This window comes from Ambystoma mexicanum, chromosome 11, assembly GCF_040938575.1.
Source record: "Ambystoma mexicanum isolate Mex_15411 chromosome 11, UKY_AmexF1_1, whole genome shotgun sequence".
NCBI lineage: Eukaryota > Metazoa > Chordata > Amphibia > Caudata > Ambystomatidae > Ambystoma > Ambystoma mexicanum.
The window spans coordinates 501,808,353-501,828,393 of record NC_090934.1 but is presented as its reverse complement, the minus strand read 5'-3'; the positions used below and the strand labels follow the sequence as shown (position 1 = coordinate 501,828,393).

At 44.7% G+C, this 20,041-nt stretch overlaps 1 protein-coding gene across 7 annotated transcripts in view; it reads right to left on the bottom strand.

Moving 5' to 3' along the window:
* LRRC4C (leucine rich repeat containing 4C) overlaps positions 1-20,041 on the bottom strand; it is a 463,498-nt gene that overhangs the window by 366,326 nt on the left and 77,131 nt on the right. For 4 of the 7 annotated variants that reach the window (XM_069623338.1, XM_069623337.1, XM_069623340.1 and 1 more), the window contains exon 2: positions 16,293-16,409. The exons of the other annotated variants lie outside the window; for them this stretch is intronic. The gene's annotated coding sequence lies outside the window, so the exon portion shown is untranslated. The remainder of the gene's footprint in view (positions 1-16,292; positions 16,410-20,041) is intronic. 7 annotated transcript variants of the gene reach the window in all.

Below are 20,041 nucleotides of genomic sequence, written 5' to 3'. Positions count from 1 at the left end.
TGCCGGTATTTTACCGTTTCCGCCTTGGTGAATGGGGGAATTACCGCCCCATTCCAAGGTTGCTGGGAATGGGGAAGGAGCAAATATTTGCCCTGAAGTCCCTCAGCGGGTCCCTTCCTTAACGTGTGGTCTGACCACACGTTAAGGACGGGACCCGCTGAGGGACCTCGTAGTATGGCGCTAATGGATTACCGGCACCGGTGCCCTTACCGGTGCCGGTAATCCCTTAGCGCCATCCATGTAATGAGGCCCACAGTCTCCAAGGTGGTCAGTCGACACGTGTTTTTCTACCCCGGAGGATCCTTCTCAAGACAGGTTAGATACAGTGGTCAAAGTGAGCGGGAGCGGTCGGGAGCGGTGCTCCTCTACTTTTTAAAAATATGTTTTACAGCTCCTATACTTTTATTTTAAAAAGAAACTGTTCCGGAATGGTTTCGTTTGAAAATGAAAGTGTAGGAAGATGTTGCAGCTTGCATTTTCAGTGCACTGCGCTGAACATTCCTTTAAACAGCAGGTGAAAGTGTTTGGGGGTTTGTATTCTGTGTGGAAGGGAGCATGGTGATGAGGTGTGTTGTGAGTGGGTGCAGGCCAGCAGGGAGCATAGCTCCACTACTTCTTTTCGTACACTTCGACCACTGGTTAGATATATATACTGTAGGGGTTTGTGCTCTGCCAAGGCACTCAGATCCTCAGGCTCCAACAATGGCAATTTGTTAGCAATTAAATAAGGGTGAGTTTACAAATTCGAGACTGACCAGCCAAGCATTCAGCTTCTAGGTTGCTCTGACAGTCACTCTCCAGAGCCGTGTCTCTCTCTGACAAACACTAAAGGACCACCTTTACTTGGAGCCCACTGTAATGTTGTCAATATGGCCACAAAATGGCTGACAAACACCAAACAATTAAAACATCCTTTGAACAACTTTTTTTTTAGTTTGACCCAAAAAAATGTTTTTAAGTGTTGGGATATGACTTGCACTTCTTCCAAGTCTCTTAACACTCACTTCTTCTCACCCATGACATGCTCTGAAGCTTTCTGTTAATATCCTGAGCACAATAAACGTTCTTCTGACGGTTAGATACCTAAAGGCAACATAACATGCCTTGAATTAAAATAATAATAAATAGGTTGCCATTCCCTGGAAGGAATCAGCGTTGTTTCTGCCTTGACCCACTAAGAATGTTATTAGTTTGGCCTACTAGGTGTCGCTTGCAACACCAACAAGCGGAAACTATTGCATTAAAGTACAGATAGGGAGGCTTGGCATATGAGGAGGAAAGCACAGTCTATGGGCCCGATTCATGGACTTTGCGCGACTGAAAAGTGACCGTGCACTGCCGACACAAACGTTGAACCATGGAACTGTGCAAAGTGTATTTGGGTTGTGAAAGTCAGTGCAAGGTCCATTTTGTACTGCAAAAATGACTTTGCACTGACTTTTCAACAATTATCGTTATTTTTTTGGGGTGGCAATTATCCTGTTATGATGGGCTGTAGCAGGTACATGGAGGTAATGCCTTACTTAGCTACCTGTAATCTTCATTACTCCTAGTACCACTCTTCCTCATCCCAGTACTTACCTGTGAGACAAGGAGCCTCATACGTAAGCTCTGGGATAAGGAAGAGGGATGTGGAGTTAATTCTGGGCCAAGGAGTTGATTTTGGAGGTTGGGATAGGGGTTGGAGGGAGAGGGGATGTGTGGGGTGGCAGGATTGTGTGATAAAACATAATGGCTGTCCATGTCCAGGCTAAGCAGGCATGATATGTGGTATTAGTGGATAGAGAGGCATTTTGGTGCAGCCGGTTTAGTCATTCCTCAGTTTGGTATGACTTTCTTTTAACTGGGCATTTCTGATAAAGCAGTCCTGCTAAGTGTAATTACCTGGCTAGATTGGCATTTCAGTGCTGCCAGTCTAGCCATTTCTTACCATGACATTGTATATGTATCTCGTCATCTTTGATAAAATTATATGATATGATATGTAATTTATAACGCGCCTGCACAAAAGTGTTTCTACGGCCGACAAGACAAGGGAGGGAAGATAGAGGGTGGACAACACAAACAATCTCAATAGGCCTTTTGTCATTGTGAGAACGACAAGTGCATGGGGAATGGGAGGGGGAGGGGAAAACAGGGTAGCAATGCTCTGAGTAAGTAAAGGGCAGCGCGGCTATGGGTAGTGCAAGGCGAACAAGGGACTGCAGGGTTACAGTTACAACCCCTAAGTGCATGGTAGGCCCGGAGGCAGTATGAGGGGGACCGATCCAGAAAGAGCCTGGACTCAGAGAGACTCTGAGGGTAGCCAAGCAACTAGTCGGTACAGCAGACAGGTAGGTCAGCAGGGGAGAGAGAGAGAAAGTAGAAGAGAAGAGGGACGTTTTGAGCTGCTTTGCAAAACTTCAGATGGTCCAGCTCAAGTTGGAGAGGGGCAGGGAGGCTATTCCAGAAGGAGGCACCAGCAGAGGAGAGAGATCTACCCCCCACTCTCTGCCTGGAGAAGCGTCCTGCCCCAGAAAGCCTTGTGGACAATGCAAGGAGTCTTGAACTTGATACTTGCAGCCACCGGGAGTCAGTGGAGAGATTTCAGGGCTGGAGAGATACGATCCCTGGGCTTGAGGCCAAGGATAAGTATTGCAGTCCTGTTCTGGTTTAGTTACAGATGACGGATAGTAGAGGAAGGAAGATTGAGAAATATGTAGTCCAGACTAAAGAGAACAATGGCTCTGGAGACAGTGAGCTTCTGGTGCAAAGTGCGAAAGGGAAGAGTCCCCTTGAGGAGGAGCATCTGGTAAGGGCACTTCTTGGTGATGTCCGAGATACGAGGAGAGAAAGAGAGAGTGGCGTTGAAGATGACACCAAGCTTTTTTGCCTTGCAGGAAGGTGAAGGAACAGAAGGCCCAAGGCTGGTGGCCAGAGTGAGAGAGGGAAAGCAGGGGCAGGAGTCCCAATGAAAAGGATCTCCGTCTTACTGGCATTAAGGCAGAGACCATTAGGTGCACCAATCCTGAATCGCGGATAGACAGTCAATAATGAGCAAGAGAGGAAAGGAGGCTGAGGGGAGTCTGAAAGAAAGCTGAGTCATCCGCATAACACTGAAAGTTAGAGGAGAAGGTAGAGATCAGGTGGGCCAAAGGGGCCAAATAGAAATGAGAGGATAGAGCCCTGGGGAATGCGCCAGGTAGAGAGAGGTTGTGGAGAGAATGGGACCAAGTTGGATCTGGGAGGGGAGCGGTGGTCCAAGAGGAAGGAGGTCAGTCACTCCAGGGCCTGATCCGTGATGCCCAGGTTCTCATGGAGTCGATTGATCAAGATGGCATGGTTGACTGTGTTGAAACCAGAGGAATGAAGGAGGATGATAACAGAAGGAATGCTTGAGTCCAGGTTACAGAGAAGATCGTCACGGGTGTTCGGGAGAGCAGTTTACATGCCTCTGGCAGCTCTGAAGCCAGACTGATTGTCATGGAGAAAACCAACAGATTCAGTGTAAAGAGTAAGCCGGGAGATGGCAAGCTTTTCTGAAAGTTTGCCCAGGAAAGTGGTGATGGAGATTGGGCGATAGTTTACCAGGCAGGTTGGATCAGCAGATGGCTTCTTGAGGAGTGGGTGCACAAGGGAGTGTTTAAGGAGAGAGGGGAACGTTCCAGTGGCGAAAGAGTGATTACAGATATCGGCCAAGCCTGAAGCGAGTGTGCCAATATGGTCCTTGATGGTTCTGGAGGAGCATGGGAGCACCTGTTTGGATGCCACTTTCATAGATAGGACTTGTTTAGAAACCTTATCAGGTGTTGTCACAGTGAAAGATGAAAAAGGAGGAGGAGAGGTAGAGATGGCCAAAGGGGGCCGAGAGAGCAAGAAGGAGAGGAAGAGAAGATAGAGGACAGGATGTCCTGAGATTTAGCAGAGGAGAGGCCAGACCCATACAGAGGGTCTGGAAGGGAACAGGAGAGGTAGAGACCACAACAGGATTGACCAGATCCTTTCAGACTTTAAAGAGTTTTGTTCTTTTGTTAGAGGCCGCGGAGACGCAGGCTTTAATGTGAGCTCTCTTCTTGATGAGTGTTACTGTTTCGACTGGAATTTTGGTGCAACCCGTCTAGGTATGTCTAAATGTGGTCTGGCATGATTTACTGTAATGTTATTAAGTGTCTACAGTGGTCTACATTGTGCAGCCAGTTGGACATGTTTTCATTGTGGCATGGCATTTTTAATAGTAAAGCATTAATGTTCCTGTGCACTGTTGGTGACTTGCATGTATTGGATTGGTGTTCCCCTACAAAACAATTGCAAACATTGTTGCTTTTTAGCCAATTTTTCTCATAAAGTGTGCTGTATATTGCATTAAAACACATATTTATATCTTTCTCCTAGTGCAGTGTTCGGCATACCGCTTCAGCAGCAGGTTTGTGCATTTGCACAAGTGTGACAATCTAGGCCGGCCCAGAGTGTTGTGCGATGCATGATTTGTTCCTGAGGGGCGGGGGGCCACCTCAGCATTGCTCGCAGGGGGGCCCCCACCATTTGTGTTACGCCACTGTGTTCAATGCCATAACATGCCACAGTATATTCAAATACTAGCAATGTATTTAGTTGTAGGTAAATGGTAACACAGTGTAAAATGGTACAACAGAGCTTAGTTAAATAGCTTCTAGTGGCACCTGGGAGATGGGCCTGCCCGGTATAATCTAGGTATCGCTTTATTCTTGTTAATGCATCTATAGTTTGCAGTCTGTCCAAGTCACGTGATTTGGTTTTGAGCTTTTTCCAAAAAGTGGCAAGCATATTGCCACTCAGTATAAGCGTGCCATCTTCCATAGCATAAAGAGAGCTGTCAAGCCCAATTGTTGGCGGACTGCTTCCACCGGGACTGATCTTGATAATCCCAAAATGGAGCAAATCAGTTTCCACTGCAGGACCCCAAGCCAACCAATGTGACTCTCAGATAAGGTTCCCAAGGCCTGAAAGGTACAGAGAACCATGCTCTTGGTATAAACCTCCTGCATGGCTTCAACAGAGCACCCACGTTTCTGGTTGATAACGATGTGTATAACCTGCCAGCGCCCCAATACATTTAATGGGTCTCATTTTTATAATATGATGTAGCATCATAAGTGCAAATGGGTCATCCTATATAGACATACAAATTGACAACCTCTAAACTTCACCCATCAAGGTTTGGTTATGAGCCCACTCATAACCTGCCCATGGCCATGCTAATCCATATGGCCAGTACTATCCATTCCTGCCTCTGCCCGCTCAAACCACACCTCCTCATGGGAACTCTTTGAGCTCACTTTAAATCAAAACTTGCCATACAGCTTTGCATTCAAAGTGCCTGTCAGTGTTTGTTCAAAACAGCTATCTTAGAGTCAATGAATGACTTGGAGTTTTAAACATGCTACTGGCGTGATAAAAGTGTCAAGCAGGCCTGCATTCAGCCACTCGATATATAAGCACTCTGTGTGCTTCACTGAAGTCTTGTTAAAAGCAAGCATTGGCAACAACACTGAAGTCCTGTTTCAAACAAGCATTGACCAAGCCAACGTTTTTGACACTGCCATGCACAGATACTCACACCATGTTGCACCTGCTACCAACAATGGGTAGTTGTTAATACCACTACTGCTGTGCCTGGAAAGAGCCTTTGCCATGCCTATGAAAAGGCATACAGTGTTGGCATTGCCAATGCTTGTTTCCCATTCCTGCTGCAATATGTGCTGTAAAATGTGTTGTTTCGAGCTGGAGATGGATACAGCTCTCTCGTGTCACTCAGTGTGGTAATCTCTGTCCACACAGCGAAAATCAAAAGCTGCCACCCATAAATATATGCACAGTACTTGAACATATCTTAAAGTGAAATGTACAAATTTAGTTTAATTGACCTCATTTGAGCGTTGGCTTTTCCAAAAAATGTATCAAAATGGAAAAATAATCTGAGGGAGAAGAATTTCCCAAAACTATGCTGGCAAAGTAAAAAAGCTGCCCACCTTTTAACCCCAACAATTTATAAGGAAATATTTCAAGAAAAATAAGAAAAACAAAGTCTAAACAGGCCATGCGTACTTTGGTGACACTTCTATGCGGTTTTGCGGGGAAATATACGCACTGGAAACATCACTCCCAATTTAAATGCTCTGCTTGAAGAATGGAAGTGATAAGCAGTCCTTATAAGGGCCTGCAGCATCCAGTGCGTTGCTGAGAGGGGTGGTATTTGTCTCAGGAGGGTCGCAGCAGGAGGTTGAGAGGTGAGATGTTGCCTCACCAGTACAGACAAAAAAAGGAGCCTCGTACATGAAGGCAGCACAGTCCCTTTTGAAAACAATAATGTTTTATATGCTGGAGGCAGGCAGCTGGTGCCTGCGTGGCCCGTATGGATGCAAGGCCCGGGTCAGCTGCACAGACTTCCTCGGGCCGGCCCTGACCTCTATTCTCTGTACCACCACTCACCCCACCCCCACTCTCTGTATCCCAACCACACAATCACCACCCTGTCTTCCATCAGCCACACACTCTACTGTACTCTCTCTACCCCTACCAAACCCCCACTCTCTGTACCCCAGCCAACCCACCAGACCTTGCTCTCTTTCTACCCCCACCCACCCTACCCCATCTCTCTCTACCCCAGCCAACCCAAACCTAGCTCCACTCTCCCTAGCTCCATCCTCCCTATATACCATGTGCTCTACCCCCAATCACTGATACTACTCCCACCCACCCGAGCCTCCACTCGTTTTACCACCTCTCACCCCCTTACCTCCACTCTCTCTAGCCCCACCCAACTTCCACTCTCTCTAGCCCCACCCACCCTATCCTAATTTTCTGTCTTCACACTCTCTACCCACACCCACCATACCCCAACACTCTTTCTACCCCCACCCATCCACTCTGCCCTCACTCTAGCTACCCCGCCCACCTAACCTACCCCACTCTCTATACCCCACTCTCTCTACCCCATCTAGCCTACCCCTATTCTCTCTAAACCCACCCACCCAGCCTACCCCACTCTCTTTATCCCCAATATATCCCCTCTCTCTCGTGCCCCACCCACTCACCTGCCCTACCATCACACTTTCTACCCCCACCCACCCACTATCTCTACTCCCACCCACTCTACCTCCACTCTTTCTACCCCAACCCACCCACAATGACTCTTTCTACCCTCACTCACCTACCTCCTCACCCAGCGTACCCCCACTCTCTCTACCCCCACCCACACTACCCAACTCTCTCTACCCAACCACCCATACCAACTCTATCCACACCCACCCTACCAACCCTCTCTACCCGACCTACCCCACCCTCACCCTCTCTACACCCACCAACCCACCCCACCCTCTCTCTACCCCATTCACCCGCCCTGCCCTACCTCTTCTGTCTCTATCCCCACACACCCAACCCCCTCTCTCTAACGCCACCCATCCTACTCTTTCTTTTTCTTCTCAATCCTACCACCTCTCTCTTTAGTCCCACCACCCACCTTACACCCTTGATTCCCCCACCCACTCTACCCCATCCTACCTCCTCAATTCCCACACCCACCTATGTCATTCTTCCTCTCACACTATCATTTAATTTCTTACCTGCTCACTCTCACCATTTATCGGTCATATTTCCTCTTGCTCATCAATGGCACACTCTATAAGTTGTTTCCTTCCTTGCTCTATTCACCTTCTCATTCTATTGCACACCTGCACCCCTTATGAAATCACCCTTTAAAACCTTGTACTCTCCTCCTTGCACCCTGGTGCCTATAAATGCAAAATGCAAAGAACATAAGTAAACGCCAAAACTAATGGTATTGCCAATGCTTGTTAGTTTGGGATATTAGGTATTGCTTGTCAAACCTATAAGCCAAAACTATTGCATTAGATTATGAACAGGGTGGGATGGAATTTGAGGAGGTACACAAAGCCAATAGGTGTTGTTTCGGTATTTGCCCACCCATTGACAGGCCATGACTATGTTAATCCCTATGGCCATTCCCAACCAGTATGTACCCCTCCCCAACCCTTCCAAAACACCTCCTCATGGGAACTCCTTGAGCTAGCTTTAATCAAGCCTTTCCATCATACATGGCACTCATTCTTGGGACAATACACATCACTTGAATAATTTGTGCCTTGCTTTACTTGGCCAATTTAAGTCATAGTTAAGGCACATTTTAATTCACTTATTGTACGTCCCTGTATCATGTGACCAACATTAGATCAATTAGAGTCCCCTTGCGGGCGAAGAGGATGGGCTAATTGATGGATAGGTAGACATACATGATAAACCTAGTTGGGAAGCAATACAACACTGTACATAGGGGGTGTAAGCGATATTCAATCAACACTACAGCCAAGTCAATGCCTAGTCTGGGATGCTGAGGAAAACCCTTTTTAATGTATTTCTATGTCTAGTTCAGTACTCTGGATGACCACCCTTGTATAACACCCCCCTCTTTGAATCCCCCTGACCCCACTGAGCCAAGAAGTAGGTTTGTTTTGCAAATTAACAGGTTTATTTGAGAATTTAAACAATATATATATATATATATATATATCACACTTTATTATAAATTAATATCTGATAGTACACTTAGACATATGATGTTGATCAACAATGGGTAATCTGGCACTAGCACACTTCTTTACAATCAATGAGGAGTTAGTATAGGATGGATAAAGTAGCAAAAATACTTTTATGATTTCAAGGGAAAAGCAATGAGGAATAAAATGCAGTACAGAAATACTTGATATGATTTTAGCAAAAGATAAGATAATCACTTTTTCTCTGGCAATTCACGCCCCTCCCCTATGCAATGTAAGAAATGTAAGGAGATGGAAAGAGGAGCACACAGTTCTCAGGAATGCAATCAAATACAATACGAAATTCAGTCCCCCCCCCCCCAGCAAGCTTAGAGGAAACAGGTAGGAGTTTGAAACACAGGCTCAAAATGCTTTTTAAATGTGATGGCAATGGATGGGAAAATGTGCCAACTGATTTTAATTCTCTCTAGAGATTCAGGGTGAGTGGGAGATGCGTGTTGGTATTAGTTCAGGCTCACTTTAGCAATGCTCTATGAGTTATTACCAAGTTGCAAACGGATTTTAACAAAAGAAAGAATGGAGCTGCTATTTTGACAAGTGGAGAAATTGAGCCAAAATCGCAAATCGCAGTAAATTTCGTTCCTAGCCCAAACGGTTCCAGAGATACGGACGATTAAATAAAGGTAGTTTTTCGGATTTAAGGTAAACTCAAAATGACAAGTGACAGCTTGCGGCTTCAGAATTGACAGGTGACAGTTGTGCAGCTTTACAAATGACAGATGACACGATTTCTAGGAAACTGTTCTACTTAGGTTAAAATAGTTTGGATTAGATTATTTTAACTAAGAGATTGGTTCTGCACAGTTCTGCTAGGTACTCACAATATAAATTTGAAATAGGCCTCGCCACGGACCTGGTCAGGTTTTGGACTGGACTCGGCACTTCACAGTGATCTGGGTCAGCTCTCTGGTTCTGCTCACAGCGGTCTGGGTCACTCTGGATCTCTGGTCTGGTCTCTGGCAATTGTTCTTGGCAAAAGAATTCAAACAGCTCGCCCGGCTGTGGAATAGTTTGCAAATGATTTTAAGGATGCTGAGGCCGGCTGAGAAGAGTTCTCAGTTTGTGGGTTTAGGTGCTTGCTTTAAGTTCTGAAGTAAAGTTCTGGTCTTTGGAGATTGATGGATTTGAAGTCTGGATCTCTGGATGTGAAGTCGTCGGTCAGCATGCTCCGCAGCAAATGGAATTGAATGTCTCTACCTGTCCCAGCAGTCTCTTTTTATGTGTTTTGAAAATGGGTGTGTGCCTGGGCCTAGCTAAGCCTGCCCCTCTCTACTTGTCATTGGCCCAATTCTCCCCTCTCCCATGATTGGGGGAAGGAAATGGATTGACATCATGATGAGGTCTGTTTATGGGTTAGAGGATCCTCCCCTGGTCAGTTTGCCCACAAATCTATATTTGATTCAAATACATCTTTCCCAGATATACAATTTGTTGAAATTACATGTACACATTATATATTCCTTATGATCCATGCTTGTCCGCCTCTGATCTTCCTGGGGAATTGCATTCAAAAATGACAACATTTTGCGCTTTTTAACTGGTTTTGCAATATCGGACATTTACCCAAAATTACACACATGTGCGCAAGGAGTATGGACATTAATTGATGAAGTGTCAGATTTTTAACATGCAGACATTTGGAGTAAGACCCTATTTTCCACTAGCAACCCCCCAGAATACACCACAGGGTCTTAACGCCTCTTAGAATGTTCACAGAAAAATCACAAACATAATGATATTACTTACATAATTCTGACAAGTCCGCACTATGAGTTATCTATCTTTTTAAAATTATGCTCTGGTCAAAAAGGGGTGTGGCTTCCCACATCACAGGGTGGAATAACTGGTTTATCCACTTCCCCCAAGCTCAGCTGGCTTGCAGAGGCACTGCCCCTCCCAGTTTCCCCTAAGAGGAAGCTATTTTACGACGCCCCCAATATAACATTTGCCTGAGTCCAGGACAGGCCTTTGTTCAACTCCCTGTAGACCCCAGCTGCTCCACCCCTAATCTAATCAGAGAGGTGTTAGCTCCTTTTGGCCAGGGGCAGAGTGGCTGAGCATCCAGTTTCAACTCCTGTCGGGGGTAGTTGTCAGGCAGAATTCAGTTTCATTAAGCCAGGTTTCAGCTAAATGTCTCTTTTTGTTCCCAGTTTAAATCACTTACAATTTTTACATATACATTAAATAATTACTTCCTTCAAGTCATTTCAGAATATAGTTTTACATTGTATCCACCTCTTAGCAAGTCTTTCCTTGGTCTGGTTTTGTTTCATTTGTTCAGTTTTACACAAAAGTCTGGTGGTTTTAAAATGCCGGCTTTCTGATAGTGGTGAGTACTGGTAATGCAACCATTTTTGGGATTAAGAAAATGAATTCCACACAGTTCTGAGTTGCTTTTTTGGCAATCAGCATTGCCATTCCCAATGGTTTCAGGCTTCTGTGTGTGTAGCCCAATGGTGGTTTTAGGCAGTGCCCTCCTGTGCTCACAACATAGGCAAAAATGGGTGGCAGCCTATTCTTCATGTTTTCCCTGTGCACTCTCTGGGGAGTTCTGGCCATCATGATGTTTTCCATGCCAGTACTGCACAGTTTTATGGTAGGGCTTGTATGCATGGGTAAAAACATCCCACAGGGGCCATCCAGATTGTAAAAACATAGGGTGCACGGGTAGCAAAAGAGCTGAGATGGATAACGGAAGAAGGCAAGAACAAGCGGGGAGTCATGGGATCTAGTCCATCCTTCCATACATACCACATTTGACAGTGTGTCAGTTTTTATTATGTTCAGCATGACTCCAAGCTAATTGCCCCGGCATTAAAGTGGAACCACCTCAAATGGCTTCAAATGCTGGAAGTGACACTGAAAAGGAACTTAGGTTCAAAAGCGAGATGTGAAGGCATTCTGGCATATTTAAAAAAATAAATGCAAAGAAGCTTTCATGTGAAAGGTAAAGGACATGTTTAGGAGGAAGTGACACAGACGCATGGAACTGTTCAGATTAAGTGGCATTAACATGACCAACCTGCACATTGATGAACAAGTCCATCTGTCCTGTTGGTAGTGATTCGAAACCATCTTTACTGTGGTTCTCCTACAACCCTTAGTGTAATGCTTCTCTGAAATTACTTTCTCTAATGATTATAATCATTTAGAATCTTAACCTTTTGTCCTCTCCCGTGTCCAGTCCATGCACACCAATTCCAAATGGAAGCCTTGCACCAAGCACACTTGATTTGATTTGACCATGTAGTAGCATACAGAGGGATCAACACAATTGCAAAAAGCAAGTTGGTCTATTGATCTTTTTTGACAGAATTATTTGTTCCTCCATTTGTGCTGCTCATATTTTCCACAATAGATGTAGATGGCAAGTTGGGGTTAGGCAATATTTGCTCACGTAAATGATTAAAAACATCATTAGACATACAAACAAGATACATTGCCTGTAGGTGTGAGATCAAGATCTTCAAAGGGCAGAGGGAAACAGAGTGAGGATGGATCACTGGAAAAATAGAGTCTTGGCTGTCTTTCTAATGAGAGCCATGCGAGGGAGGAGATTGCCCCCAGGGTAAGGGCATTACACATTATTGGAAACTTAGATGATAAACTCCTGTCTCCCCATGTCTTGTATTTAATTTGGGGGCCCTCAAGAAAATGAGAATATGCTGATCGCAGAACCCTTGTGGAAAGGTAGAGAAGACGCTTGCTGACTATCAAGGTCATGTTGTGCAGACACGCACATACCAGGCAACAGCCATGGAGGAATGTACTTTGTACTGGCAACCAGAGAAGCCTTGATGCAGCTGGGAGATAGAGTTGGTCTTCTTAAGGCGAAAGATAAGCTGGACCACTATGTTCTGAACAGGCATAAGCTTCTGAATCTGACATTCAGTTAGACGTAGCAAAAACAATTAGGTGACATACTCAAGTTTTCAATTGTTATGGTCCACCCACATGCGATGTAACTGGGAATATAGAGAAGGAAATGTCTAAGTTAGCAAAGTTTAAATACTCAGCCCTTAACCACAACACCAATTTGCATAACCAAACTAGAAATGAATTCCCATACCACTCACAGATGCGTAACTTTCTAAGCACACTCAGGGTAGTGGTTGAGAAGAAGATGGGGGTGCGGGAGACAAGTTGGGGTCTGACGAATATGTCAGGACCCTAGAAGAAGAAGAAGATCAATTTTAACTGAAATTAGTTTGAGCTTGTCACCGATTTGAGCCCAGGATTAAGGTTGGAAAAGTCTGTGCATCATCAGTGTGTGATATGATAGTTTATTTATAACGTGCTTAACATGGACAGGTTTCTAAGCATTGACGCGGGGATCGGACCTGTGGTGCTCTGTGTCGTGTTGCTTCCTAGGTGAGCATGTTGCCCCTGAGCTATCCTCCCGTGATAATGAAGAGCAAGAGTTGCAAGGATTTTCAAACTTAGAAAGTCGAACCTTTAAATGTTGAATTAAAACAGGGACTTAAAGGAACTCTGTGGAAGTCCACAGTGCACCGTGATTATGGAAAAAAAACGGTTGTAGTTGGACATGCTGCTCTCTCTTACCCAAGGAGATTAAAACTAGTCTCGTGTGACAGCCCCCACCCCTCACAGATACACGTGTCATCTTTGAAAAAAGATCCATAGGACGTTTGTGTGTTATGTCATCTCAGGTCCAAAGAAATAATTAGCCTGAGTGAGACTTCTATCGAAGACCATTAGAACGGCTGTACCCTTGCCAAGATGTATATGGAAGCAAAAGTAAAACAATTTATAGAGGTTCTTCTTGGTTCCTTCCGCACCTTCTCCACATGGTGGAGCAGTGCAAATGAAAGACTAAATTAAGAGACCAAAGCACAAACTCTGTATTGCTATATCGGGATGCTGGATTGTCTCGAGAGGATAGCTCAGGGGCAACGCGCTCGTCTTGGAAGTAAGACAACACAGAGCAACACAGGTTAGATCCCCGGGTCCACGCTTAGAAACCACTGGGTATTAAGTGCTTTATAAATAATAAATTATATTGTTTGTATAATGAAAGGTGTACAGAGAATGTTTGCTGAGGTGGCACTTCTGCATTGATTTAGTTTATTCTTTTCAAAGAGTGTCGGGGTGTCTAATCAAATCCATACGAATGTTGACAGAATATATATAACACAATTGTTACGAAAATCCCAATGTTCAAATGAAATACAGCACGAATGTGCAGAAGGGATATGTTTAACCATTCAGACACTGACTGTTAGTATGGTTCAGTCAGAATTCATGACTTCTTATTCGCCCTCTCACTCCTCCGTGCAATTAATCAAACCAATGGCTTGCTAGACGTCAGCAATATCGGTATGCTCAGCTCTGCTTGCTTTTGGAGGGGGCTGCCACCACTGCGTCCTGTTTCCTCTACCACAATCACCCCCAGGCTCTCCAAGTCTATTGTCTCCCATGTGTGCCATGTTGCGGGACCCTCTCGCCCAAATACGTCTAAGTTCCTCGGAAATTTAAACTTTCGAGCAGAGTTTCCAGTGAGCAGCATGTTGACATCCTCCCTATGGAATTCTATACGTGGTCATTTGCTAGATGGCTGGCAGACCTAACACACAGCAAGGTACTCAACTTTACCACTCGCATTATGTCTCAAATCTCCTTCTGCATGGTCATTCCCATCCTCAACAATATACGGACTGCCACGCTATGCAATGCCAATCTATGTACAACCTACTAAACGTAGCCTCGAACTTTGACTATGGTTTTACCACATACCTTGCCAGACACTTAACCAACATGCTGTAGCATGACCACTAAGCTCACAAATTCTCATCTACCTCAATGTGCCTGATTTATACACGATTGGAAGCCTCTTGCCTCGATTTTCAAACCAAACTTAAAACTGTATCTGGAAAAAGCACAGACAATGGTGTGAAATGCTGACATGGATGGTTGGTATTCATTGCTTGCAAGAACAAGAAATGAACCAAAGGAAAACGTATTTGGTGCCTACACCAGTGATAACAACCAGTAATTCCAAAAAAGCAGTGTTTAGAAGTGTGGCAATTGGTACGGTAAGGATATTTGATTGTGAGCGCTTAAATCTACATCACCTTATATTCGAGGTGGCAGCACTTCTATTGCTTGATGCGTGCAGCTTGTTGCCGCAACTGCTCATCACTTATTGCTCGCCAGTCCACCACTAAGTGATGACCATGGAACCCAACATACAAGGTGAGGGGAGGAATTTTGGATGGGAATGTGTGAGAGGGGTATCATTTTCAGGTGGGAGGGGGTGGGAGCCATGGGGGAATGTAAGGAGGGGTAATGCTGGTAATGTGGGTAGGGCCAGAGGTGGGCTGGCGGTAACAGGAAGAGCATAGAGGATGAGTAGTACAAAGGTGAAATAGGTCATGGATGGTGTTTGGTGGTGTAGCATAGGATTAATGGCTTTCAGAGTTTGAAAGGAAGAGAACATAGACGGTTTTGGGGAGAGGGAAAAGTGCATAACGGGTGGTGAAATGAATGGTTTACTTGAAAAGAGTTGTTCAGTTGCATATGTCGACCACCTGCGGTTGACCAGTATGCATAAGGTCAACCACTTGGTTATCTATCAATAGTCATACAACAAGGTACAGAAGCCTGCCCCACACACAATATTCTCTAAAGGATAAAATAAGTAAGGAACACTACCTTTTCCATCTACTCCTATTTCCAGAACCTCCTACAGTCTCCCCATTACTTTCAGCATCACATTCCAAAATGTTTCTTAGGATCCACATCTTACAACCTACGCCGTGTAATTCTAATTCCGGTGAAAAGTTTGGGTATTCATTATACACATCAATGTATATACTGTTGTTACACATATTGGGCCTCATTACATGGTAGGCGGTAAGAGTTTACCGGCACCGGTACCGGTAAACCCTTATCGCCTTACTACGAGGTCCCTTTGAGGGACCCAACCTTAACGGCTGGTGTAGACCAGCCGTTAAAGTTGGGACCCGCAAAGGGACCTTGGTGCTAATTACGGTACTGCAATTTGCGGTACCGTAATTAGCTCCTTCCCCATTCCCATTATGCCCTATGGGGCAAAAATGGGAATGGGGAAGGGCCATGGAGGAAGGGGGAATTACCACCCCGCCAACCTTGGAATGGGATGGTAATTCCCCTTTCCTCCATGGTGGTACCGGTATGGTAGCGGCGGCAACCATGGTGTTAATAGCACCATGGTTTACCGCCTTCCGTGTAATGAGGCCCATTGTTTTTCTATTCAATAATGATAGATTTAAAAAAAGAAAAGAACAGCAGTGGGTTTATATGGTCAGAGCATCGGGCGAAATACTAGCACGAAGGCAGAGGATTGTTGCTTGTGTCTGCTGCGAGTTATTATTCTTGTTGTTGCACCACTCTGTCCTCACCTGACTGGACTTCAACATCAAACCAACTGACATTGTTTTTTTTCCCTAGTCTGACGTATCATATACTTGCCTTTCTCAAACCTCTGCAAAATCAATCAATTTCAAGTTGACTGCGTGAGTAAGTGAAGGGAGCCCTGCTCATCTCATGCCGACGTTCGCTGAGACCAGGACATATCCGGCACCGGTGCAACACAGTGGAATCAAAACATCATGTTCAAAAGCCAAAGACATGGCGCACTTCATTTTGCTCTCCGGGCCTTTTAGCCTATGCCCCACTTCATTAAATTTTGAGCACACTTACCACATACAGAAGTTTTCAAGACCTGGATTAAAGAATGGTCGATCTCCGGCAGGACCTTGGCGGGCTCTAGGGCGTCTGAAACATTTCCAGATGTTCAAACCCACTGCTGCGAAGTCACTATTAATGGAAGAAGAGCAGACATTGTAGCCTGTACACACATGGGCCGTATTTTAAGATGTGATCGGGGGGATGACTGCATGCATAGCTTTACTTGCCTACATTATACAGATGTGATCTCTCTGTACACCCTCTAGAACATTGTTGGACATAGGGAGGAGCAGTGCTCGGCAACACATGTCTCTGCCTGGCAATGTCAATGGTGCCAGGTCGTCTTACTGTTATGTTCTGTTGTAAGTCTCTCATATTGTGCACATCACCACCACAGTGGTCTTAAAGCAGCAAGCATCAACCAGATTGTCTCTCCAGCCAGAGTGGCATTGAGACTGCAGTCTTTGGATTGAAAGAGAAGGGGTGTCAAGTAAAGTGGAGAAGAGAACGAGTGGAAAATATCAAGGATACAATCACGTACAGACTTAACTCACAACACGTAGCAAACTGAAAACAAAAGGGCAAGTGATATTGATTGCTGGGGTGAATGTATAGTTTTCAGTTTTTTGACAAGAATGAAATGTATTCAAACTAAAGAATGAGAGCTTATTTTATTGGTCAGCAGAACCTTCAGCGAGGCCTGTACTAGTTAGGTGGTGAGATTACATTATGTTGTGCATGTGTGATGGCTTTTCAAGAGTTCTTGGGAGTAGTGTACACTTCTAACTAGATAATCATGTTACATCTCCTCCTGCTTATGGTCAGAAGAAGTTCTGGTAAAGGTGAGTCCACTGACAGAGGTGTCAGAGACAGGAATAGACTGTGTGAAGAATGAGAGCTGTTGTAACCACAAATCACGTTTGACAAAAATGTACCCTGAATCCGAGCCATTCCAGATTCGCCTGGGGTAGGTATGAGAGAACAAGTGTTGCTCTTTTATGCAGTGAATATGTGAATAAGCAACTGGAATGCTGTTTGAAATCATTAAATTAGAGATAAGCTTGTACAATTATGCATGACATGGTACCTGGGTCAAAGCAGGCCTTCCTGCTAAAGACATTTTAATGTTCAAATGTCCTTTATAATGCCCATATGCACTGGCTGTCTAGCACAATAATCACAGGCTTAAGCCTTCCTGTATTGCATAGTAGCATTCAAATGATGCCCAAAACATGAGAATAGCACAGACTTGCTCCGTAGGCACACGCACAGTTCAAGTTGCTCCCTAGGGCCCAACAAAGTCACTGACAGGGTTCGTAGACAGGAAAACAAGGAGGAACCATAGGAACGCTTACATTATAGTGGCATTTGGCCTACGGATCCATTGGGAGTAAGGCCCTGCGCTGGGCTGGCTGAATGCCCTTTAGGTCTTTTAGTAGCGTTATGGGGATGGTCGTGGTAGTGTCAGAGGTTGGATTCCTCTTTGTCAGAGGTGGGCTCTTCTCGAATTAACCTGCATAATCCAGCCTTGACTCCCCTTCTCAATGTAGGCTACAATTACCTTCTGAACCTTATTATCTGGTCAGAAGGGTTGTAGAGTTTGTTTTTGCAAATCTGCATTGTGTAATGTGGCCCTTTACCTGAATTGAGTGATGCTAATGTGCATTATTTCATTATTTAGGTAGGTGTGGAGTGCTATATTGCACCTTCCCACAGCTTCACAGCACTTGTTGGCCTTGTCTATTGCAAACATGACATAAAATATGTCATAATTTTGCATGGCACAGCATGATTTATCTTAACATGTTTGTATAACAATACCTCTTTTGTCCCATAAATTGTAGTGGGGATAAGCAAATATATTGCGTGTGCGTGTGTAAGCATGCATGTGCAATATGCTTACAAATTAGGGTTTCCACTCTGTTTACAAGCATACGAGCACAAGACAGGGGGACCTTTTTCAAAACCAAATAATTGTCCTACAATGCAGACTCAAAAATGTGGGTACATCACTATATGTACCTATGCAGATACATCTTTCCTAAATCCTTTCAAAACCCAGACGGAATGAGATTAAAACATCTCAAAGCCCACATTCATTTTCACCAGCCGGATCTGCTAGAATAGGCATTTTTCGGAGGAGCAGGGAGAAGTGTATTTCAGTTTGCTTAGTCAAAATATTTACCACCTTATCTTGTCACTGCCTTTGTGGCACCTCATGGAGCCTATCATGAAACAGGGTGAAAACGATGACCTGCAAGATGAGTGCAAGAAAACAACATAGATCTGCACGGTGCAAGATGTCGGGGTAATGGGGCTTTTCGTGGTTTTAAGAGGAGGTGATATTCAGGAAAAAAAGAAATAAATGGAATGAGAGAGGAATTTTGCTCTGTGATTACGCTGCCACGACAGCAGGCATTGTGCAGGAAGTGATCATGCATGCTTGAAAAAACGTGGATATGTGGAGCCATACAAAGAAAGTAGAGCGGGTGTCTGCAACATGTGGCTCTCTGGTTGTTTTGGACTAAGACTCCCATGATCCCTTGCCACCCCCTTTTCTAGCTGAAGGCCAGAAGAAGCCCCTCTGGAAACACCAATCAGGAAGAAATCACCTAAACCAAGCAACACCAGTGATAATATCAGAGAGGCCAAAACACTGATTGACTAGGGTATCAGGTGACAGTAGCGTGTGTCATCCCTTCTGAACTTCCTAATTGTGTGCAGCCAGGGACATCCCAGTTAAGGGCAGAACAGTGAACGGTGAATACCAACTGTTGACCAGCCTCTTTGCCTCTTAGCCTATGAGCCTTTGCTTTTGTCTTTCTCCTTGTGCCTGTGCGTACCCCAAACTTCTAAATGACTGTACTGTCTCTCCACACTGTGCTACTCACCTATAATGTGTTCACGCCTGCTCCTCCTGATGCTCCTCCTAATCACCTCTGCATATACTTTCTACAATATGCTACAACTTCATACTTTCCTATCCCTATTATAAAACTCACAGCTCAAAATTCCCACTTCTCCATCTCTCTTCCACCTACTTCCAACAGAGCCAACAAGCTAACAGTACCTTATCTAACACGTATCCTCCTCACCTATCGTTCTCTGAGTCTCAACTTCTCTACTCTTCCTTACCTCATCAGCTGCACATTGCACTCTGGAATGCTCAGTCTGTATGTAACAAAACTTCCTTTATTATTGACTACTTACACTCCAACCAGACCTCCTGGATTTCTCCATCTGACACTGCCACTCTGGTGACCCTACATGACTTCAAACTATTCTTCATTCACTCTTCTCGACTGACTTAAGAGGTGGAGGTGTCGGACACCTACTCTCTTCCCATCTCAATGTCTCAAAAATCTCTAATGCCATGTCCTCTCCTACCTCTTCTGAATTCACCATCTCTACTACTGCTGTGCTTCACTTGGTTCAAATCATCTCCATTTATCAACCTCCTGGTCCCATTGGACCATTCTTTGATGATCTTGGACAAAACTTTGATTCTCTTTCCGATAACAATCAGTTCATTCTCTGAGGTGACTTTAACCTTCCCTCTCCAACCACTTCTCAGAAATATGAACTTCAATCTTTTCTGCATTACCATGCCCTCCACTCTATCCATAAAGTACATCTCAACACAGGTGTTAAAACAGCCCCAAAAATTCCCAAACAGATGCAGAGGAATTGGAGTGAACCCAACCCAGACTCAAATGAAGAAGAAAGCCCTGTGTGCAGACATATCCAACTTTACTATCATC